Genomic DNA, 25423 nt, shown 5'->3' with positions numbered 1-25423 from the left:
CTGGTGTTTTCATTTCCTTCAGGCTCTGCTCCAATGTTACATCTTTAGAGAAGGCTTCGTAGATCACTGTCATAAAATGGTCCCCCCAACTTCGTTTCACTTTTTTTTTTTTTTTTAAGAGAGAGAGAGTATGTGTGAGCAGGGGATGGCGGGAGAGGGGCAGAGGAAGAAGAAAGAGACAGTCTTAAGCTGGCTCCACACCCAGCATGGAGCTCAGTGCAGGCCTCCATCTCATGACTCAGATCATGACCTGAGCCGAAATCAAGAGTCAGATGCTTAACTAAGCCACCCAGGTGCCCCTCTTTCACTTTTTATTGCTTACCATATGCTGAACTTGACTGACATTTATTTATTCTCTGTCTCCCCCTTATGTATAGGGATCCGAGGGCTAGTCTTATTCCTCTTTTAGAGGAAATTCTGGCACATAGGAGGCATTCCGTTAGTATTTTCTGTTGAAGTGATTTTAGGTAAACTGAATTGGTGTCTTTTCTTCTCCAGTCACAGACTGGAGTCCAGGGGCATTGCTTTCAGAACCACACTCTCCTGGAACATTTTAGGAGGCCAACTGGTCCTTGAGTCCCAAGAGCTTGGACCTCTGCTCACATCGTTACTTGTTTAACAGGAGAACAAGCTGCCCAGGGATGCCACAGCTCAGGCAGCAAAGAGAATTCCATCAGCTCTTTAAACCTGCAGCAAAGTTTCATGGAGAAACATGGGACCTGCTAAGCACAAATTCAAAGAGAAGAGGTGTGTCGTGCCCATGAATTGGAGAATCGCTCAGGATCACACATCTTCTCTTCAATCGTAATGGACGTGCAACCAGGTATGAAGTGCCAGTCCTCAAGGTCTTTGTCCTCATCGCATCCTCACATCTCTGTAAAAGTTAGATGACATTACTTCACTTTAGAAATGAGGTAACCGAGGAACAGAGAGAGCAAGTAATTCACATCAACTGGCTAAGTGGGAGCGGATATTTGAAGAAAAGTCTGTCTGACACTAGAGCCTTTTGTCTTCTCTCAAGACCAAGTTGCCCCTTATTTCACGAACTATGCAGAAACTTTAAACTATAGTAGGGCACTTCCATAAGAACTTGGAAAATACCATGTTGTAATGTTTCATTAAAAACAATTGGGTACAAACATGTATATATGCTTTCATAACATTTACGTTTTTAAAAATTGTACATAGGAAAACGTTTTAATCCAAACCAAAATGATACAGTGATTGTGCTAAGCCACAGGTTTTTAAGTAACGTTTAAAGTAGTTCCCAAATATGTGGTACTTTGACACTTTTTAAAAAATCCATGTGGCTGTTCAAAGGGAAAGTTGCCAGCGCCTTGTTTACCTGTGATGAGGTGGGAGGAGAGCTCTGGAGGTGTCTGAAATGTAACTTCATTTGGTTCTTCCCCAGTGTCTGGAGGGCAAGAGGAGACTGGAGAATGAAAGCAGTGTTTCAAGCACGAAGCTGGACATGAAACAGAGAGAGGTTGGTGGGGATGGGCAGTGTTTGGTTGGCATCAAAACTAAGGCAGGGTCTCACTGACAAGGGCCAAAGACCCCTGTGGTCGGACCACCCTGAGTCAGTGCTCCGGGACGAGGCCCCTGGCAGGCAAAGACTCTGAAACAAGATCATTCCAGAAAGAAGGTGGGGAATGAACTTGGTGCTCAGCCCCCTTTCACACACAGGACAAAATATTGGGCATGCTGGATCATAGGGTAGCTCAATTGTGCTACTGGGTATTTACCCCAAAGATACACACGTAGTGAAGAGAAGGGCCATATGCACCCCAATGTTCTTAGCAGCATTGTCCACAATAGCTAAATCGTGGAAGGAGCCAAGATGCCCTTCAACAGATGACTGGATTAAGAAGATGTGGTCCATTTAAACAATGGAATATTACTCAGCCATCAGAAAGAACTAGTACACAACATTTGCAGTAACATGGACGGGACTGGAGGAGATTATGATAAATGAAATAGGTCAAGCAGAGAAAGACAATTATAATATGGTTTCACTCATTTAGGGAACATAAGAAATAGGAAGATCGGTAGGAGAAGGAAGGGAAGAATGAAGGGGAGGTAAACAGAAGGGGGAATGAACCATGAGAGACTATGGACTCTGGGAAACAAACTGAGGGCTTCAGAGGGGAGGGGGGTGGGGGATTGGGATAGGCCAGTGATGGGTATTAAGAAGGGCACGTATTGCATGGTGCACTGGGTGTTATATGCAAATAATGAATCATGGAACATTGCATCAAAAACTGGGGATGTACTGTATGGTGACTATTATAACAAGATAAAAATTTAAAAAAATATTGGGCATGATTTCCTTTTTGTGTAAGGTATTTGGGATCTGATGAGTTCCCCGAGAAGCTCTCAATGTGGCTCAGCCTTTAGAGGCTCTGAGGAAATGTATGCTCGACCATGAACAAGCTTTGTGTGCACTTTCAACTCAGTCTATTTTTCAAAGGCAAAAATTGGAGAATAGTGAAAGAAGACCTTCCCTGTAAGGGGAAATTTTATCGTTTATGACTTTTAAATAATTTCTATGAAATAGAGTTTTACAGAACCCAGGACCATGGGTGATAGGTGGATGTCTATGGATGGCAGAATTATTGATTATAGATTCCTTTCTTCCAAAGGAAAGGAATTAAATGTCTCCCTTTGAACAGCATCCTTATGACAAGTTTAAAGACCAAAAACTATCCCAAGAATATTACAGATTTCTCAGGGCAGTTTGCATGGGCTTTGTCCTGAGTTATTTTACCATTATTGTGTGATATGGTAGCAGAACGTCCTAGTGGAATCATGGATCATTCCAGAGGTGGCAGGGTACACTGGGATGAGTATGGGCGCTCCAGTCAGATAGACAAGGATTGAAACCCAGGCTACCATAACAAAATACCGTAGACTGGGTGGCTTCCACAACAAACATTAATTTTCTCACAGTGCTGAAGGCTGGAAGTCCAAGATCAAGGAACCTGCATGATTGGGTTCTGGTCAGAACTCTCTTCCTCATTTGCAGATGGCCACCTTCTTGCTGTGTCCTCACATGGAAGAAAGAAAGAGCAATCTCTCTGATGTCATTTCTTATGAGAATGCTAAGCCCATCATGGAGAGCCCTGCCCTCATGACTTCACCCTATCCTAATTATCTCCCAATGGCCTCATTGCCAAATACCATTTTATTGGGGGTTGGGGCTTCAACCTATGAATTTGGGGGAGACACTAAGGCTCACTGCTCAGTAGCTAAGGGGTCTTATGCAGGCTAGGTAACCTTTCTGAGTCTCAATTTTGTCACCTACAAAACTGGAAGAGTTGGACAGCTCTCCAAGTTCAATGAAAACCTCAACATGGTTCATGGCACATAGTCCATCCATATACGTTATCGGTGCAGAATACTTTTTTTCACAGACAGAAGTACCATCTACACAAGTAATAAGGGCAGAACTGCTTCTGTTAAGGCAGCCCTTCCGTCTGGGTCTCACTTCTCTCTGGAAGCAACACTAGGACCCAGGACTTCAGAGATCATCATTTAAAAACCGCTCACCTGGCACAAGCCCACCACACCCACTGGGTGGGGATCCCACCCTCACTTCCGGGGCCCTAAATATATGATGTGCATTCAAGTGAAGACACAGTCACGACTCAGGCAAGCCTGGACTCCTGGGGCCACATCCACACCCTCAACACAGGTCTCTTTCTCTGCACCACCATCTTATCACAATGCCCTATATTCTCTCTTTGATGTCCAAGCATGGACTTAGAGAGAGTCTCAGTCCCTTTCAACTTGTGTTTAACCCTCCCCCCCAACAAAAAAAGGAAAAGGATCCAAAAGATTTATTTCTTTCAAATTCCAGGTTAACAACTTTGGAACAGCACAGTGTGTATATGTACCGTGGGTCTCAGTGTAGACAAACTTACTAGATTGAGGACTCTTATTTTCTCTTAAGGAGTTGTACAGCAGGTTAAAAAGTGTATGATTCTTACGTTTTGCATTCACGAGTATCATTTCTATGCTGCCGAATGCATAACTCTGACTCACAGTTCCCACGGAACCTATAAGGAAGAGGATTTATTTTATCCTTTCATTTTATTCATTGCTTTTCCCTCCCTTTCAGTATTTCCCTAGGACTGTGTCATGGGCAAAATTTTGCCTGTGGTTAGATGCAGGATTACAGCCATGGGAGTTGGGGATCTGGGTACCAGTCTCCCATTGGCTGGTACCTACACCTGGGTGGGATAAGGATTCTGAGGAGAGGTTTGGCCCCACCCAAAATGTTTCAGCCAAGGCAGAGGAAGACGTAGCCCTAAGGTATTAGGACCTCCTCCTTAATGTTTGGTATTTTTGTTCAGTAGTGTAGACAATGTATTTTCCTTTTAATCTGACTACCCTGAAATTTGTAAGTGGTTGCCATCATGAATAGCAGTTCACAGAAGAAACATAAGAAAAGATGTTCATTCTCACATATAATGAAATAATTTGCATTTAAAACAACAAAATAGCAATTTTTTTCCACCGAGCAAATGGCAAAGATCAACAAGTTTCATACAACGCTATATTAACAGGTGTGGAGAAACATTTTGACGGAAGAGTGTATTCGCATAGCTCTTTGGCAATGGCCACCAAAATGTGAAGTGTGTATGATCCCTGATTCAGCAGTTCTGCTCCTGGGTCTTCTCAGAGCTACAGTGGCTCATGTGAACGTGGCTGGAGAAAACCCCATGCCTGTGCAGACTGGGCTTCCTTTGGGTTTACCCTCAAATCTTAAACAGGAACCTGGAGCCTGCTCAGAGATCCTACTACTCTTTTCCTGGTCTCATGACTTCCTGCTTTTCTAGACAACCACGTCATATGGGCACCTGACCTCTTAAACCTCCAACTTCTCTCAGCTGGAGACCCCTCCTCAGTCTTCATGGAGAAAGAGATGCAGATATGAAGTGGTTTTCCAAATTAAAAAAATTGTGGCAGGTCCGTAATGGGAAGGGAAGACAGCACAGGATTTGCTAGTCAGCCTCAGAGGTAAATGGGTTTAAATATGACATATTAGCATGAGATTTTGGCCAAGTCATATAAACTGTCTGAAATTCAGCTTCTTCACCTAACTAGCCTAGATCCTGGCCGTGCCCTTGAAGAAAAGAGAAGAATCAAGAATGACCAAAGTCTCATACGAATAGGTGGCATTTAAATCCATTTACCCCTGAGGCTGACCCATCACCGAATCCTGTGCTGTCTTCCCTTCACAGACAGACCATCCACAAATTTTCAGTATATTTTTTTCCTCTGGGCTTGTTTTCTTACAGTTATGAGAAATAAACTAACTTCCCTAGTTACGCTCAAAGCCTCTTGTCAGGAAGTGACTTTTTTTATTAGAAAAGAGATCTTATTAGACAGAAACAGGGATGAGGCCCCAGGCAAGCCTTTGTATCTTCAAAAGCGAAGGCCTTCTACTAATTTCCTCCCATAAGTACTTTCACAGAAGGGGAACTTTCAAAGACATAACAGGGAGAAGAAAGATCCATATTCCTTCCCCTTGATTGTTTCAGGTTAATAAGCCAGTATTTGGGCAAATGGATTGACTCTGATGGCCACATGAATAGGAGACTGCCAAAAAAGATTACTCCAAAAATGAGCACAACATGGGCAAGTCAGTGCCACACTGGGAGGGGGTCATGATCTGCCGTCACTCACTGTCTTCCTAAAGACATCAGATGGCATTACCTCCTAGGGTCTGGGCCATCAGAGGGGCCATTAAATTTGAATTTATCCTGTGTGGATACAAAATGCACTTGATTTAGTCAACTCAAGAGAGGCTGACAGCCAACAATGGGTTCCATAATGGTTTTAAAATTATCTCCTGATCAAAGAGGCTGTGAGCACCAGACAGCGTGCACCTGCAGGAGCTGGGGGAATACTCATGGGTGCTTGATCAAGGGAGCCAGACATAAGATTGGATTGGGCAGGGCTGTGGGAGTCATTACTGTGTATGCTTACCATGGCGTAGTGTCCTTCCTCCTGGGACTCAGGCACCTCTTCAATCTAAAACTGGCTGAAACCAAGAATACAGGTAAGGGGGTTTTATTTTACAGGTAAGTAGTATTTTATTGAGGTGATTGCCCCCAGGCTTCTGCTCATCCATCCTTGATTTCTTCTGGCTGTACAGCTTAGGACTACTCTGGCTGGATTCCATATATTTCATCTCTAGTGCCATTGTGTTCTGTTACCTGTCTCCATAAAGTTCTGAATTTTCTATGGGTCAAGCCTCTTGGATGCCACTCTTGCCCTAGTCCTCATCGTGATAAATGTCCCCACCCAATTCTTCATTGTTCCATGTCTTATCCTCCCCATTGCTCTCAGTGTGCCCAGCTCAGTGACAGCTCTTACTTCCACCATCCCTGGCCTGCAGAGGAGTGATGCCACTGAACTTTTTTGCTGCTGTAGGCCCCTCACAATTGGTCTTTGGAAATGGCATCGTCTTTGGGACTTCCTTAGAACATCTGTTGACTCTCCTGGCTTTATATGATATATCCACTCCAGTCCTTCCTAAGGCATCTACAGTTATTAACTTACATAGCTGTACACCAGGGAAAAGGGAATACTCATATATTTGGAGGACTGTTGGACACAGGACTAAGTTAACACGGGCTCTTATAAACCTAAAGCATCACAGTCCTCTCATGCTCTGTTAGGGTGGCGAGCAAATGGGGGCCAGGTAATAAGTGGAGGTCTGGCCAAATCCTGGCTTGCAGTAGATCCTTTGGGTCCATGGACCCACCTACTAGTCACTTCTGGGCCCCAAATGCATATTTAGGGTTCACATACTCAAGAATTGATGCAACCCCCATATTGGGTTCTTGATCTATGGGGTAAGAACTATCACAGTGGGGAACACCAAGTGGAAGCCTCTGGAACCGTATTCTTGTTTGGAGGTAATGCTCCCTAATTCTGGCATTTCTGCTCATCTTTTGAGCCAAAGGCCCTGCAAAAATGTTTCTATAACAGACAGCCTTCGAAGCTAGAAAAAGTGTCTCCCTAAAGATAGAAATCCTAGGAAACATTCCAGGATAATAAAATCTCCCTCCTCCCAGGAGAGGATTTTCTTACCTTCCAGGATAATAAGCCTAATCTTTCTCTGGAGAGAAAGATGGCCATGTTTGCCAGCAACCCTTATAGAGTTAGCAGTTCCTAAGCTCAGTGTTTCTTGGCTGTGACACAGACCTGTGTGTGCAGCACCCACGAGGCCCACTCCACATCACCCCATGGAACTTGGGGGGGAACGGGAATCCATGCAAACATATTGTGCCATGACTAATAGATTGTCTGAATTCATTTTGCCTCATTGTTCTCTTACCAAATTTATGGAAATGTAGAAAGCAAATTTTAGGAACTGCTTGACAAAGTGACTTGACACATTCTCCTCCTCCAAAATGAGAGAGCGAATCTTTCTTTAGGATGGCAGAAATTAGTGACATTCTTAAAGACCTAAAGCTGGGATTGGCAAATTACAGCCCACAGGCCAAACCCAGCCCACCCCCTGTTTCTCTAAATAAAGTTTTATCGGAACACAGCCATGCTCATTTGTTTATGTATTGTCTGTGGCTGTTTTTGCACTATCGCAGTAGTGTTAAACAGTTATAACAGAGATTATGTGGCCACAAAGCCTAAAATATTTATTATCTGGTGCTTTAAATGTATATTAAGCCCTGATCTAAAGATTACAGAGCATGCGATCTCCATCATACCTCAAATGAATTCATCAATCGGGCCCCTGGCAAAAACCAAATGGATCCTGAAAAATGACAATAAACTACCGCAAACTCAACCAAGAAGTAGCCCTAATAGCAGCTTTTACGTCAGATGTATTGACTTTGTTGGGGCAAATTACGGTGGCCTCAGGTACACAGTATGAGAATCTAGAACAGTTTACATTCATGTGGAATGGAAAACAATATAAATTCATAGTTTCGTTCCAGGGATACAGGAACCCTCCTGATAAAAGAGATATGGATAATTTGGGCACCCCACAGAGCATCACACCTATCGTCTACATTGATGACGTTATGATAATTGGGCCAGATAAGAACGACTGGGCTAGCACACTGGTGAGTTGGTACGACACATGTTCCTGATGGGCAAGGTGAACTATGCATTAGCAGGGCCTGCTACATCCATACAATCTTTAGGGTTACAGTGGTCAGGGGTATGCCAAGACATCTCCTTCCAAGGGGAAGATAAAATATTACATTTTATATCTCTGGCCACGAAGGAGGAAGGAAACACCGCGCCTGGTAGGCTTCATCAAGTTCTGGATGTATCATATTCCACACCTTGCGGTACTGTTCCAGCCTATAGACTGGGTAAATTGAACACTGTATACTCTGAGTGGAACCCAGAGCCAAAAAGGACTTTGCAGCTGGGCTGGGATGTAGTGAATGCAGGTTGCTATTTCAGCCATATGACCCTTCAGAACCTATAATATTGAGTTATTGATGGCAGGGAAAGGTGCTCTGTGAAGCAAATGGTACATTCCAGTTAAAGAGCCACAGTGCAGCTCCCTAGGATTCTGGCAAGGCCTTGGCATCTGCAGTGGAGAACTGTATACCTTTTGAAAACAGCTACTAGTAGAGATGGAGGACCTGACTATGGAAACATCACAGGTGACCATGAGTCCAGAACTTTCCATTATGATCTAAGTCTGCCAGACCCACCCTGTCCGAAGGTTGGGTTGGCCCAATAACAGCCCATCATGAAATGCAAAGGATAAGACTGCACAACAGTGTCCCCAGGGGGGCACAAGGAAGCTGCATGAACAGAGAGCCCGGGTGTCCATGACTTCACCCTCAGCCCATCCTGCAGCTCTTTCAGAACTATGGATGACAAGCTAAAGGAAGAACAAGCCAAACCTCGGTTTATAGATGGATCACTGCTATGGGCTACATGCTTATGTCCCCTCAAAATTCATATGTTGAAGCCTTAACCCCCAATGTGATAGTATGGGGGGGGGTCTTTGGAAGGTAATTAGGTTTAGATGAGGTTGTGAGGATAGGGCCTTGTGATGGGATAAGTGCCCTTATAAAAAGAGGAAGAAGCAGAAGTCCCTCTCTCTGCCATGCGAGGATACAGAGTGCAGGCAGCTGTCTGCAAGCCAGGAAAAGAGCCCTCACCAAGAACTGAATCTGTGAGAAAATACATGTCTATTGCTTAAGCTACACAGTTCATAGTATTTTGTTATAATAGCCTGAGCTAAGACAGCTTGGTAAGCCAAAAATGGATGACAACAGTTGCACGGAAGCCTCGCTCGGGGAGGGGGTGGGGGCTGCCTTGAAAGACAGTGGTGAGGACAATTCTTCCAATGGATGGCACTTCCAGCAGGGCTCTTCATTGTCTACTTTGTGCAGAAGGAGAAGGGGCCAAAGGTGAGCATATATATATATATATGGCTCGTGGGTAGTGTGACTAGTTTGGCTGGGTGGTCAGAGTCTGGACAGACGATTTGGAGAGTAAAAACGGAGAGATTTGGGTAGTGGCACACGGATGGACATATAGCAGTGGGCACAAGGTGTGAAGATCTTTATATCAAATGTTAATATGCACCCGTGAGCACCCACCATGGATGAGGCACAGAACAGCCACCAGGACAGAATGACTCAGCCATTTGAATTATCCACCCTAGGTTATTGGTCACATGAGTAGAGTGGCTGCAGAGAGAAGGGTGAATACTATGCATGGTCCCAACAGCATGGGACCCCACTTACCAAAGCCAGGAGACTGCTGCTGCTGCTGCCGCCGAGGGTCCATTTGCCAGCCACAGAGAAAATCCTGTGTGCCTAATACGGCAACAAACTTCAAGGCATACAGCTGGCCACTTCAATTCTTCCCTTCTGGAAGAGCTAGAGATTCCTTTTAGGAGAAGTAGATGTATATTTCAAGTATGAATTTGCCTTTCCTGCCCACATGGCCTTGGCCAGCACCACTTCCCAAGGGCTTAAAATATTTGATCCACCAATGTAAGCTCTTACATAACATTGCATTATAAGAGACACACTTTGCAGCAAAGGAAGTGAGGAAGTTGGCTCATATGGAATCCACTGGTCATATCACAGAATGCACCACCCAGAAGCTGCCAGACTTCCAGAGCAAGGGAATGGCTTCCTGAAGTTTCGGTTGAAGCACCTTTAGAAGCAACACTCCACGTGGATGGGGTACCATTCTCCAGGATGCAGTATGCACATTGAATGAAAGACCTGTATATGGCTCTCTGTGCCCAATGGGAAGAATGCATGGGTCTGGGAACCAAGAGGTGGAAGCAGGAATGACCTTATTTAACACCCCTCCCCCTGGAGGAATTTGTGTTTTCGCTCCCTGTAACTGGGTTCTTCAGAGTTAGAGGTCTTGTTTCCCAACGGGGGCCCACTTTTGCCAGAGCCAGAGCCAGAATCTCATTGAACTATAAGCTGTGGTTGCCAGAGAGGCCCTTCAAACTCTTTCCATCTGGAAACAAACAGGTGAAGCAAGGAGTCGCCATCTCGACAGAGAAGACTCTCCCTGAATGTGAGGCGAGGTAGAGCTCCAGGTGATCTACTCGGTGCCTCTCAGTCAGTCCTCCCTTCCAGATGCGAAGGTAAGGGGATAAGTGAATGACCCTGGCCTGAGGAGGCACAGGGATGAAGGACTCAGACCTCTGGCTCACTTTTGCAGGTAAGCCACTGAGACTAGCAGAGGTGCTGATGGTGAGGGAAATCTAGAGAACAATGAGTTCCAGGTGGGGCCCCAAGACCAGCTGCTAAAGGTCCTTCTAATCTTCTCCTGCGTTTCCCACAGGAAGGGAAGAGCATGCTGGAATCTTGAGAAGGTATGTGAAGAAGTGGCTCGGAGTAGTGCAAATAGTGGACCATGGTCACAGAGGCGTCCATCAAGATCCCTATGAAAGAGAGGACCTGTTGCAGCTGTGGGGAGTGCTGTCACAGGACAACTTCCAATTGTCAACTCCTCTAGGTTTTCTCAGCTGCAGAGAGTGTCCTCACCCAAGGGCATGTCTTTCCTAGGGTAACCCACCCAATGACCCATTGTGGGAAGTATAAATATCTGCATTTTCCACTCAATGGGGAAAAACTCTGATTGGCCAAATATGGTCAAGAGTTCTCCATGTGGTTGGCCAAGCTTTTTGTTAGGCCCACATAGCAGTTTCACTCCCCCCACTACCAGCCCAGCTTTGCTCCCTTTCCCTCTTTTCTATTGGAGTTGACAGAGAAATGAAATGCCCAGAATCCCATTCAAGGAAGGACATGGTGTCCAGTGTAGAAAGTGCAGTCAGCAGCCTCCAGTGTCAGCTCCTTCCAGGTCTGTGTCAGGGGCAGAGAGCCACCAAGCAGAAGTCACTCCCCTCTTGGGGGCAGCCTGCATCCAGCAGCTCAGAAAGCAGGGCTAGAGAGGCTCTGCCATTTCAGCCCCATTCAAGACACATCTCCTGGACAGTGTTTGCTCCAGAATCCCCCCACCTCTGCACTGTCCCAGTTAAATGAGGCCGTATTGGCCTGCACTGCAGTTCAATTCGCTTTCTGTCCAATCCTGCCCCCTCCTCCTCCTTTCAGAGGTGTTGATCCCTGATAAACATCTTTGCAACCCAAACTCTGTTTCAGAGAACCCAACCTGCAACAAAGAGAAGGGGGAAATATGAATTAAAGTCACCCCAAATCACAGTTCCCACCATAAATATAGAGTGTGTCTCAGAGACATGATAGCTCTGTCATAAGTACATGAAATCAGCCAAATAAATTGTAAAGTGTTAAGTCACCCTTCTGTTTACTCAATGACAGTGTCAAAATCTCAATGTTTTCATCAGAATAAAATATAAAAGCCTGCCAGTACCTCATGTAAGTGATGTGTCGTCCCCAAACATTTTAAGAATGCTACATTTATGCCATCCAGACATCCTGACATCCACTATTCTCCCATATATACCTCCAGATCTCTCGCCCTGGGTATTAGTTATCTATTGCTACAAAACAAATCACCACAAGCATAACAGCTCAGAACAACACACATTTATTATCTCACAGTTTCTGTGGGTCAGGAATCTAGGCACAGCTACACGGTTTAGTGGGATCCTCTCTCTTAGAGTCTCCCACAGGTGCATCAAAATGTTGTCCAGAATGGGGTCTCACCTAGAGGCTCAACGGGAGAAGCTTGCTCAATGGTTGTTGGCAAGATTCAGTTCCCTATGGGCTATTGGACTGAGGACCTCAGTTCCCCATTGGCTGTTAGCTAAGGATCACCTTCCATTCCCCGCCAGGTGGGTCTTTCTGACATAGTTGTTGTCTTCATCAACGCGAGCAAGCCAAAAAGCAACAGAGCCCAAAAGCAAGACAAAGTCACAATCTTTTGTAACCTAATCATGGAATTGACATCCCTTCGATGTTGCTGGATTCTGTTGGTTAGAAACAAGTTGCTCACAGGATGAGGGTTATACAAGACTGAGAATACCAGGAGGCAGACATCGCTGGGCGCCATCTTGGAGGATGCCCACCACACCGTGCAAATACGTACATGTTCATGTTTACAAAAGTGGGATCATATTGTTCTATTATCTTCAACTTCCTAAAATGCAAACCAACTTCGATATCCATAAATATCACCAAGTTATGATTGTTAATGACCACATAATACTCCACTGAATAGCTGTCACGTGATTTGTTCATGAAGGCCTACTGCCTTTACGTTGTTCTCAATATTTCATTACCATAAATGACATTGTTATAAACAACTTTGTATCTAGACATGTCCACCTTCATTTATGTATTTCCTTAGGGAAAAGTTTCTAAAGATGGGTGGAATTATTGGGTTGAGGGCATGTTCTTTTTGAAGACTTCTTTTGTGTTATGAGATGTTTCCAACTCCAATTAATGGACTCATTTGGCTAACGAGAGGCCTCCATTCGTCTCTATAACTCATACTGCTACCTGTTCCCAGGGCACGCCGGCTGTGCAGGAGGGGCCGGCCTCCCAAGGGTCTGCATATTTCTTTTCTCACGGGCCATCAATTCACCTTACAGAACAAGTGTCTCCTATAACAAGGCTTCCATAGATCGCTAAATTAACCTCCTGAGATGTTCCAATTTACCCTCCTGCGAACAGTATATGGGATTCTCCCCATTTATTTAAAATCTACTATATGAGAAAGTGCTGACCCATTGTCAGTGAAGCATGCACATTCTGCGTTCTTTTTCCCAATACTGTCGGTTTCATGTTGATTCAGCTCCCAGATGCCCTTGGAGCTAGGCCAAGATGACAATGTATGAATCAGACTTGATATAATACAATGAGTGGGGGAGCCTGTTGAGAGCTGGGAAGTCAGTGGTCCCCTAAAGGTTTCCAAACTCAAAAACATTTTTAAACACTTCGCTGGTCTAAGAAAATATTTGGGAAGCTCCGATTCAACTTGGGCTATGAGTTTATGGTCCATGATTTACACTTGAGAGAAAGTTGGTGGAGAACAGTTATTACCTCTAAACGTGGGGAAAAAAGCATTGCCTAAGCAAAGCCGATTGCTTCATACAGGTGACCCAAAAGCAATATATCGTTACTACAAAAACAAAAACACCCCCCAAAACCAAAAAACCTCATACAAAATGGGCCAGTAGGGACTGCAAGATAGATAACGTGCACAAAAATTAATAAGCTTGGGAAGCAAAACTAGGTGTCATAAAAAGCATAAATGAACACACGATGACAGCTTTTGGGTACAGTGTTCACTTCCTCCTTATCTGCTGCAGGAGCAGAGCTCACCCGCTTTCAGAACCTGGGAGCAGTGGGAGACGCACTTATAAATACTCCCACACTTGCCGGGAATCGCAGTCGCTTCAACTCGGCATCCCTGGGGGACTGACTATACGAATCCATTAAGTTAATGAGGGGTTGGGTGCAGCTCTATCTGTGCAACATGTGACAAGCTTCACCCCATACGTGAATCAGGGATCTTTTGCAAAGACTCTGGGGGGAAAAGCTCTGGCGTCTATTTCTTCCTAACAGGGCACTGGGTCCAGTGCTGGGCTCCTAAAGGAAAGGTACTGAATAGCGCCTCACGGCCAGTGAGTGAGCTATGAGGACACCCATGCTCTACTAACCTCACCTTCTTCCTCCATCCCCAAGGAAGCGGATTTGCTGTTTTATACACCTGACGGGGGGGAGGGGCATCGAGAAAAAGGCTGATTCTTGTTCTAATGAATATGTCAGGATGACTGGGGAAGTGGAAACATTTCATATTTTCTCACTCTCCAATTTAAACAGCTAGAAACGCCCATCTACTGTACTTGTGCCCCAATCAGGGACAGTGCAAGGTGCTGATCGATTATTGATTTTTGCTGAGAGTGCGATGTGTCCATGTATCATTGATTTCCATTATTGATTATCTGAAGAACTGCTCAAATTTATCTCTTCACCAAGGCCAGAAGGGGCGTTAAGAAAAGGACCCGTCTGTAGAGATAACTGGGATCATCCAACCAGTTTCTGGTGATTGACGTCCATCTCCCATTTCGTTTGCTTAGAATACTGATTTCCCGAGATAGTGTGTCTACTTCTTATCTCGATTCCAGTTACATGCTTGAAACTGGCTGATGGAAACTGGCTTCCGTGGGTCTAACACAGGTCAGTAAGCAAAATGCAAGATTTTTGTCCTCTGGGTGGTTGTGTCCTGTCTCTGTTCGCATTCTCTCGATTTCTCTTTTGACCCCTCCCTGGCCCAGAATCTACCTGGCCCAGCCTCAGCCCTGCAAAGCCACTTCATTTTGGAGACCCTCGTCTAGCACAGTGCCACCTGGTGGCCCCTCTTCGCTATTGCAGTAGGACAACAAAAGCCAGGAAAACCCCACACCACGTGGGTGAGCGTGAATACACCCGGGATTGACCCCATGCAAGAAATCGAATGACGGGGGGAGACAGAGAGAGAGACAGAGAGAGAGAGAGAGAGAAATTCCTCCTTTTGTGCAATGGCCCATAAACTCCCAAGTTGTATGAACGCACAGGAAGGATTGATTCTGTGGAGACTATTTTACAAACATCAAAACTATACTCCTCTCCATGCCTTCTCTCAAAATACCTTTTCTATTGTGTTTTGTCAGCGGACAAGGATCACTTTGAGCGGTTAACCACTCCCTACGGAAACCTTCCCTTGACTGGCTTCTGAAAGCGAGACTGTAAAACGGTTTTCTATTATCTAGCAAATTGTGATGAATCATCAATATTATTGATACTTAAGAGTTTATCCGTTCAAATGGCTGCAGCCACCTTGGAAGGGTAATTCCTGCTTCGCGGGAGGGGTCTGGCTCTCACCATGGCTAGCCGTGCGCTACAGTCCCCGATCCCCGCGGGTCGTCTGCCCTGCGAGGAAAAAAAAAAAAAAAAAAAAAAAACCAAAGTGGCAATTATCCTTTTTTTTTTTTTTTTTAGCTATGCTTTGGTAATGACAGCAAAAATGTGTGTTTGGTGTGATTTTTAAATTTCTCCACCTTTTAAAGCGGATGCTGCTGAGTGATTTCCACCCCATCATTATTTGTGGCCAATTCCGTTCTAGAAACAGAGAAATAGAAGTTCTTTTCTTGCCAGTTTCATCTTTCCCATCGGTTTCGTCGCGCCATGCGAGCCCCTAATGGATCTTGAAATAAATGCAGCATGGCTTTGGCTCCCTGGTTTGTGGGCACACCTCTCTGCCAGGGGCCAGCTGTGGTCTGAGCGGTGGGACTGTCATCCTGCAGGAAGAGCCCCTCCCAGAGGCTGGCCAACAGGAGGGAAGAAAGGGGAGGGGAAGATGTGTTCCCCTTTGCTGGGCCTAGAACCGTAAGAGAATTTTTTTTTTTTTTTTTTTTGACATGAGCCTCACTACAGAAAATAAAATCTTCCTGTGTGAGAGTCAGGAAGGGAGCACAATTCAGGTGGAAAAGGAGAAGGGCAATGCTGGAATTGGGAGAGGTCCTCAGAAAATGCCAGATGAAGTCCTTTATGCCTTTCAAGTTTTTAAACTACAGGACTCATCTTAAATGATCCAAACTGGGGATGATTGACACAGAGAACAAAAGAGGAAGGACATTGTCAAGAAAGTCTTCTGAGTCCCACCTCGATGGTTCCTTTTTGACCTGCCCTGTGCACTCAAGAACCACACTCCACACACACAGTTGAATCAGTGGATGGGAGCCACTGATTCCCTCCAGTAAAATTTAGAGTTTGGCCGAGGATCTTATGGGCACTCAGAGAAGTATAATAACCCACCATGGGGCCTTTCTGGATCTGCGACCCTGGCATTTTCCTTTTGGAATAAAACTGAAAGATCAAGCTTCCTAATCTCTCTTGGACGTATGTTCTGCCGTATTGGGAAAATTACACAGCATTTTTCTGACTCAGTATGTGAGTAGCGTAAATGCTCACGGGGGTTGCTGTTCTGTGCCCAATGTACCTCTAGTGATGTCACACGGCTGGAGGCCACGGCTGCTCCCAGGGCCACTCAGGATATTTATTAAACTGCTGTCCGACCGAAAGAGTGACCCAGCGCTTATCTGTCATCTCGATGAATTTCCAGAAACCTACAAAATGGGCTGTGTTTCCTCCCTTGGATCAAGTCTATAACTGGGGTTCTGTTACTGATCAAGGTCTTGGAAGCAAATAAATCATGGCTATTACCAATACTATGTTGATCCAAAGGCCAGTACACAGCCATAAATCTCCATAATCATTTGGAATTGTCAAATTTATCTCCCTGTTGGTAAACATTTACTCTAAGGTTTAGTTATTTTTTATTTTTATTTTATTTTATTTTATTTTATTTTATTTTATTTTATTTTATTTTATTTTATTGAGAGGAGGAGAGAAGGAGGGGGAGGAGGGCAGAGGGAGAGGGTGGGAGAGACTCTTAAGCAGGCTCCACACCCAGCCCGATGCAGGGCTCAATCTCACGACCCTGAGATCATGATCTGAGCTGAAATCAAGAGTCTGACACTTGACCAACTGGCCACAGGTGCCCCCTAAGCTTTAGTCGTATGTAGGATCCCAATGCTCTCTGAAAAATATTTGTAACAAAAAAACATGCAACACTACTAGGTCATAAAGATCATTTTTCCCAAAAAAAAAAAAAATGTGAACTATGATAAATGTTAGGTAGTGATAATGCCCTCTTAGAATCTGGAAGAGTTTGAGACAATTTGGATTTTACAGTTTGGATTTAAAAAAAAAACTGTCTAGGGGAACTCAAATTATTGCCTTCTTTTTCATCTCAATAAATTTCCTCCCACCAGAAAAAAAGGGGGGGGAGGAGATATTCCAAAATATGACTTGGTCACATAGCTGCCTTCAAGGTGATCATTCTTCCCAAAGAGAGCTCTGCATGGTGAGATGACCTGATGGGCCGGCCAAGGACTTAATGTGATGACTTGAAGAGGAAGGATATCTTGATTACGACCCTCCTGGCTGTGTTTTTCCCTCTGCCCTCATTTTAACATATCCTCAGGATCACTGCCTGCACAAAACCACTGGCGGCAGATTTTGAGCCCCGGTGAGGTAGGGGGGAGGGTCCGTCCCTTCGGCCCCCGGAGCTGGGAGGACTGGGGCGCCATGTGGGCGTAAAGCTACAGCCTGCTCTCCCTGCACACAGCTCTCTGACTCACCCCTTTGCTCCAGAAGCTGGGACTTGGCCGTGACTCAGAGCAATCAACAGAGAAGCCCAGGTAGGTGCTGATCAGGTGACATCAGGTGAGAAAATAGGAGAGGGACGCATCCCCCGGGCTTTCCAACGCCAGCGGGCAAGGTTTTGTAGACTGTGTTTTCCTTCCTCGGAAACTGCAACGTGAATATTAGGGAGCTGCTCACGAAACATCAAAGGAAGGTTGGAAATTGTTTGCAAAACCAATTTTCTTTACTAAATATGTGTGTTTCTATTGGGTTATTAAGAAAGAATATTAAACTCTGGCACACACACAAAAAATCAGTGCAGAGCAAATAAGCACCACAAATTGTAATGACTTTTTTTCCTGATTACAGAGTAATTTATGGTCATTGTAGAAAATTTATAAAATGGAGAAAAGTGTGGCAAAAAATAAAGATCAACCCAAATTTCACCATCCGGAGATAACTGCTGTTTGCATTTTATATATATGCATATATCTATATCCTTTCTATTTTTGCAGCATCCTAACTAATAAACGGAAGTCCGTATGTAATGAACACTTACTTTATGCCAGCCGGCTCTTAAGTACTGGAGTTATATGATTTTCGTTCATTCTCACCAAAACTCATGAGCTAAGTGTTATCTTCTCCATTTAATATCGGGAAAACTGGAACTTAGATCAAGATCACACAAAAAGCTAAGTTCGGAACAGTGATCTGTGAGGTCTCAAAATCAGCTCAGAGCAAGAACCCCTCGGGGTGTGGTGCAGGGACCCGTATGGGAACGGGACGTTCCTGGTCCGTGCTGAGATGAGTCCAGAAACTGAAGACCAGCCTTTAGAAATGTTCAGAGCAGTTTCACGTGTTACGGCATCTGCATGTGTGATCAGTGACTCCCCTCGATGAAGAGGGTGGGGGTGCTTGACACACATGGTGAGAGGCCCGTGATATGACGGCGCACGGGGCACGTGGTAAGACACCTGTTGCTCTGTAGTCAGTGAGATTTAAAAACAAAGAAAATCCCTGGTCCGGCACCACCAGTGGTTTGCCAAGTTCTGCTCTAAGCCGTGTTTTTAAATGTAGGTGTTATTATAATTCAGCTGCGGTGAAGCCCGTGATCAGGAGACCGTGGCCATTGAAAAGATAATCTGGTACAGCTCCCAGGAGGAGGGGAGACACGGAGAGGCTCCAGGGTGGGTCAGCAGGCAGAGCAGTGGGAGGAAAACACGGGCAAGAGCCTTTCCAGTGGTTGTCATGGGAAGGAAGGGGCGAGTCAGGGTAAACAGGCTTAGGATTCACTCGGTGTAATTGCAGGGGGCTCTGGGGCACAGGGCGTGTCCCTGGTTGTTGGTATGGGGCTTTGGGGTGATTAGGGCAGGGGGGATACTGTCCCACAGAGTGAGAGCCCATACAGGAGGTGAATGGGGTGCAGGCTCTGGATTGGCTGGTTTTCATATGAAAGGCACGCTCCAGGCAAATCCCTTCCTCCCCGGGATTGACCAGCCCTAGGAGAGTACTTTCCAGGGTCAGGGAAGGCCTAGATGTCAACGCATTAGAATAAAAGGATCTGCTTAGTACAAATCATGCCTCCTAGGATTCCTCCCTACGGTGATAACAAGGAAAGAGCGTGGCAAAGTAGGGCGCTAAGAAACGAAGCTATGACAGTGTGAAACTCAGCTTCAGGAAAAGCTCTGCATTTCTGCTCAGGCCATGCAATCATCTTAAGGCAGGGCTGATGCGGAGAGAAAAACCCTACGGTGGTCTCTTCTGTCCCCCATTGTGGCAGAGCCCACCAGTTGGCCCTCACATCTGCCCCTCCCTTCTTCCACAATGGGCTTCTCAGCTAGGCTCACAGAAGGCCAGAGTCCCCTGCAGCGAGGTGTGGCGGCATGACAGTGTTTCGGACCAAGGGGAGTAAGCAAATGCCCTGCGTGGTAGGTTTCGGGAACTTTCCTTTCTTTTTATCTCTTCCGCCATTGTACCCCTGGGAATCTGGAGGTGATGAGTGGTGAGGGAGTCCTCATCAAAGAAAAGCTGGAAGGACCTGAATCCTAAGGACTTCAGGGAGCTCCATGGCCAAACCAACCCTGGCTGCCTATGGGGGACATTTGCACAGGAGAGAGAAACAAATTTGTTCTGAAGAAGCCGTTGGCTTTAGGGGTTTACGTTGCTTAACCTAATCCAAACACACTTATGCAGCCAAAACCCACTGTCTCTTGATCTTCCTGCAGTTTTCCAGTCTGCTTTGTCAAACCAGACTGGGGGAACTGGGAAGAGAGGATGAACAACCGCAAAGACTCCGTGTGGGGTAGAGAGAGGTAGAAGAGGACTCCCAAAGGGACATTTACGAGAAACCTACTTGGCGCCCAGGGCACTCTCCTCTGGCCAGCACGCTGTGCCAAGATCCTAGCAGGTTCACAGTCCGCCGAAAGCTGCCACGGCTTCGAAGACTCTCCCATCTGGAGTTTCCTTTAGAAATGGTATTTCACCAGGCATGCTCACCAATTCATTGGGACTGTGCCAACTTCCTGTTGCCACTGGTGACCAGTATCGTGCTGGAGGTTGCTCATGCTATCATGAAACAGAGCCATTATTAGAAATCAAAGCCTGCGAACTTCCAACTACATAAATTTATTAAAAACAAAAGCCGTACATGCTCAGAACTCATCACTCCCTAACTTCATTTTCTACCTTTTACTATTATCCGTGCCCTTGAGATTATTTCATCTATCGTACGTAGCTGGTGGACATACCATATCCTGGCGGGCCAGGGCACACCCTCCCCAATGTTGCCTTCAGTGACTTGATGGTGGTGGCTTGAAACTGGCCATGGTAGGAACACATATCCCGGGATAATGTGGGACCACAAGAGGACTAAACCTCCCAGCCCCTTGAAATCAATGAGATTTCATTGAACTGTCATGGAAAAGCGTATGTATGGGAAACCTGGCACAGAGCTCAGCTCAGAGACGAGAGAATTCTGCTCTCAGCTCTGAAACTAGCAATGGAACTGTGGGCCGTCCCTTGGTCTCTAGGTCCCAGGGTTTTCCTTCTGTAGAAGTCCTATGGGGGGCGCCTGGGTGGTGCAGTCGTTAAGCGTCTGCCTTCGGCTCAGGGCGTGATCCCAGAATGCTGGGATCAAGCCCCACATCAGGCTTCTCTGCTAGGAGCCTGCTTCTTCCTCTCCCACTCCCCCTGCTTGTGTTCCCTCTCTCGCTGGCTGTCTCTCTCTGTCAAATAAATAAATAAAATCTTAAAAAAAAAAAAAAAGAAGTCCTATGGGACTCTGAGCTCCACAAGGGCAGAAACTGTGCCTAGAGTTCACCACTGCATGCCAGCCTTCTAGCATAATTCCAGACACAGCATAGTTAGGTAAGTGAATGGACAGGGGTGCACCCTCTCTACACAGCTGCCCAGCTCTGAGAATGCTGAGGTCCATGATCCAAACAGAGGCTAGAGAAAGTGACACAAGACAAGACAGAGAGCCGGGAATGGCTGATTAGGGCCAGCTTCCTTAGATACTCTCAGGAAGGAGGTCATGCTGGAGTTTGGGCAAAGTTGGGTGAGCTGATTTGGAGATCCCAGCTGTAATTTCGCTGAAGCACTGTTGAGAATCATGAGAGGACATTCCTTTTCATTTATCTCTGCCATCTGGTCCTTGACTTCATGCTTTGGTTCAAAACCACCTTTAATCCTGACTGAAGAATTTGGAAAAATCCCAGCAAAAAATTGAACCACTGCCCCACCCCTCAACCCTCTGCTATCACTTCCAGCTCCCCCTCCATCCTCTGCTAGCACTTGCTGCTATCACTTCGAGCTCATTCCCACGTCCCTCCCAAGGTCTCATGCAGATAATCCCAGAAACATTTACAGCACTTGCCTGGGTATATTTCTTTTCTTTCTTTGGCTAATATACAATTTTGCTATTTACAAAAGCTACAAATGGAATGCAAATATGCCCGTTTATTTTCCCATATTGTTATCGCTGGATTCTGATTTTGAAGGGGGAAATGTTGCATTTGTGAGAACATTCAAATTTAGTGTAAATTTCAAAAGGGAAAGCTGGTTCTCTCAGTTATGGGAGGTGCAGAAATACAATAGCCTATTAGTCTATTCTAAGATAGTCCACGTCTTTACACCCCTCCACAGCTCCCCTCCCCACACTAAGCAATTCACAACTCCTCCTTCAGAGACAATAAAGCAAGGCTGTTACCGCTCTAGTTTTTTCTTAAACATTCTAAACTGCTTTCCAAGTGAGATCAAGGGTGGTTTGGTACTGTGTCAGAATTTTGGATAAGAAAAACTATTGTTTATTATTGAGGGTTTCTTTTTAAAAAAAGATTGGATTAAAAGGACTGGTTTCTTCTGTGTGGAGAGATGAAAATGGAGATTTATGATTACGGTCTCACCAGTGATGGAGGGTGAGAAGTGAGTGAAGATAAGTTTGTTCCCTATATCCCGACATACCAGAACGAAGGGGATTCGGTAAAAATCAAAGGTGAAACCTATTTACAAATCCATTTAGAACTGCCCAGTGTGCTGGAGGGGACCTTGGCATTCGCACAATCCCAGAAGTCACCGAGGCCCAGGCAAGGCCGGCTGCATTAAAATTCCCTTTCTGCCAAAGGAGCTATGTTGGCCAATTGAGCCCCTTCTGAGCCTCAGTTTCCTCCATTGTAAAATGAAGATGTTGGTACTTGTGTAAAAAGTTTGGATTGCCAAGAAGAGTCTTTTTTACCCCCAAGAAGTAGTTCAGATGAAAACTCTCCACATCTGGGGGGAGAGGCGCAGAGAAGTTTGTCGATGTGTAAATAAGACATCCGGTTTTGGGGTTTTCAGGAATTCCACTCTGGGTGGGGGTCGCCACTCTTGAGGTCAGCAGCTGGAGGGAGAAGCACGCCCTTAGTCAGAGTCAGAGATAAGGAAGGGCTGCCTGATTGCTGCGTGTGACTCCCTGGACCCCTTCTGGGCTCTGCAGAGCTCCCTGCTCCTCTAGCCCTCATTCATATGAACGTCCCAGAGTCTTACCAGTTGCCTGAATAGCTAATCTACTCCATTAATTTGAGTTAAAATGTTAATGGGTGGTTTAATTTTAATTTGCTGCCACTCCCATATAACTCTCGTGTTTAAACCCAAATACTCAAAAACTTAACCTAAAGAAGTGATTACTGTGGGTTCCCCCAGTTTCTTAGAAAGACCAACGCAGGAATAGGGACTTGTTTAAAGAGAGGGGTCAGAAAGAGGGGAGGGGTCAGGATGGCTGAGCCAGGTGTGTGCCCACGTGGTAGTTTCACAGCATCAGCAGCCGTGAACTTGGTGCCAACCCAATCATCTTCCCTTGTTCCAGACCCCAGAAACAAACTCAGTTTTCAGAGACTGCCTCGAGGCAGTGAGCGTGCACAGACGGCGGAAACGGAGCTGGCCCACGTGGATTCAGACACAAGTGCTGCTTCCAGACAGCATTCTGTGGTCAACTACCATGAGGGTCCCTACCGCTCTCCAAGTAAAACCCCGTCTCAGTGACTCTCAGTGCAAGGAGAGCCTCAATATTACAAAGCTAGCTCTTTCCCAGCAGGTGCACTTGATGGGTGTTGCTCTGTGGGTCTGGTTACAAGGATTTCTCTAGAAGGGATGGAAGTGTTCAACAGTTTCCACATTTCCTGTCCACTCATAATGACTCTTGTCAAGTGAGTCCAAAGAAGGGAGGCCCTGAGCCTGGGACGACAACTGGGTCACCCAATAGGAGATGGGTACACTCTGTTGTAACAGTAGCAATTTAGATGAATTTAGGATCACAGCAATCTCCCCATGATATTCAGCATAGTAAGAGTGTAGTTGGTAGAGAAACCGAGAGGAGAGAAGAGAGAGGCCAGCCCGTTTCTTCTTGCTCTCTGGTGTGGTCTTCTTAACCAATTATAAGCTTTGCGGGAGACCAAAGCTGTCACATAGCTTGCTCACATCCCATACCATAATTACATCTGTCTTCCTCCTAAACCATGAGCCACTAGAGGGCAGGAAATGCCTCTCTCTCTTTCTTTCCCTCTCTCCCTCTCCCTCTTTCTTTTTTCTCTTTGTAGCTCTAGCCCTAAGCACAGAGTTGTCTAGAACAGGGTAAGTGCTCAACAAACATGGCTGAGTAACGGAGTCAATGACTGAGTGATTGAAATATGGAGCAGCGTAACAGGTGCACCCTGTTCTTACCTCTCCCTGTTCAGATATCACAACCATTCATCTCAGAAAAGCGAGACAAAACAACAAATACAATTCTACAACTCCTTAACCACCCATCAAGCAAGACGAGGGAAAGATCAAGGCACTCAGAAAACTTGGAGACGCAATAGTTAAGCCATGTGGCCAGCCACACTGATGGGAAACCCTCTTTTGATGCCTGTCACCACCTCTAATGGACCAGAGGACTGACATCCAACATTGTACTCAACATCATGAAAGTGACACTCCAAGAAAAATATGTGGCATTCAGGAGGAGCTCACAGTAGGTGTGGGGTGCCCAGACTTTGCAAGGGGCTAGGAAAGAAATGAAATGCGGTCATGGGGCTTGGTACACCCCTCCTCTGGGGAAGAGACATCTGTTCCCCACACCCAGAGCTCTCCCCCTTTCTCCGGGCTGCTTCCCTCTCCTGCTCTCCAGGCAGGGTGATGGGAACTCCTCTTGCAGGGGAGAACTTATCTTGGCTTCCAGGGTCAACAAGAGCTGTCCCTAGTTTGGAAGACTTCCTCCTGTCCCTCCTTCCTACACACAAAGAGGCAGAAGGACTCTAGGCACAGGCATCCCTCTTACCTCCCCAAGGTGTCCCTGAAGAGACTTAGCCACTGACATCCCCTCCCCAAACCCCTGTGAGAACTGGCTCTGTGTGGGTGATGGGGGGGGGGGGGGCCGACAGCCAATCTGCACAGCTCCCCTTCATTCCTGAGTCCTTTCCAGGCAGTCAGGATATTCCATACAGCTTCTTGAACAGGACCCTGTTCCCCAAACTCAGACCTCAAAGACCCTTGCATAAACCAGATGATCACTTCTGGGAAGTTACATTTCCTGATTTGAGGATTGTTACAATTAGCGCAAGGAAAAAAAATAGGTAATTATCTAATTCCAGTAAAACTTAATGGTGCTCTTCCCAGGCTAATGGTTGGTTCGAAATGTAATTTGAGTTAAATTGTCTAAGGCTGGGGAAGCAAAAAATATTCGGCTTGGGGGGCATTACCCCTTAATTTTGCAGGGAGAGGGCAGGAGCTGGGGAGGCAAGCCCAGCCGGGAGTCAGAAGGGCGAAGGCCCATGCAGGGCAGGGCAGACGCTGAGTCTGCCATTGTGGGTAAAGCAGCCACTCCAGCAGGAGCCCAGAGTTCTAGCCAAAACTGCGTGACCTCAGACAACTCAAGGAGCCTCTCGGGATCCAGTCTCGGTTCTATCAATGGTGACCAAGATGACCGCCCCAAGGGAGTGGTTTCTAGCGGGCTGAGCACCTCGCCCACAGATCGCAATCAGCATCTCCGCTGAAGTTGGCCTATCTTGGATATCTCTTCTCTCCTCCCCCTCCCCCACCACCCCTCCTAATTCGTCAACTGCTGAAACATCTGCGTGGTTGAAACCGCCTCCTCGCCGAGCGCTAGGGGCTGTCCCCAGGTGTAGGTCTTTGTGTCGCCAAAACTTTGCGAGAAAGCGAGGGCGCCGGACAAAGAGCGAGCGCGGGAGGGCGTTTGCCAGCCGGCTGGGGACGCCGGGCGGTGCGCACTCTTCCCTGGGCTCAGCTTGGTACCCGGA

This window comes from Ursus maritimus, unplaced genomic scaffold, assembly GCF_017311325.1.
Source record: "Ursus maritimus isolate PB19 unplaced genomic scaffold, ASM1731132v1 scaffold_27, whole genome shotgun sequence".
NCBI lineage: Eukaryota > Metazoa > Chordata > Mammalia > Carnivora > Ursidae > Ursus > Ursus maritimus.
This window is presented reverse-complemented; position numbering follows the sequence as displayed.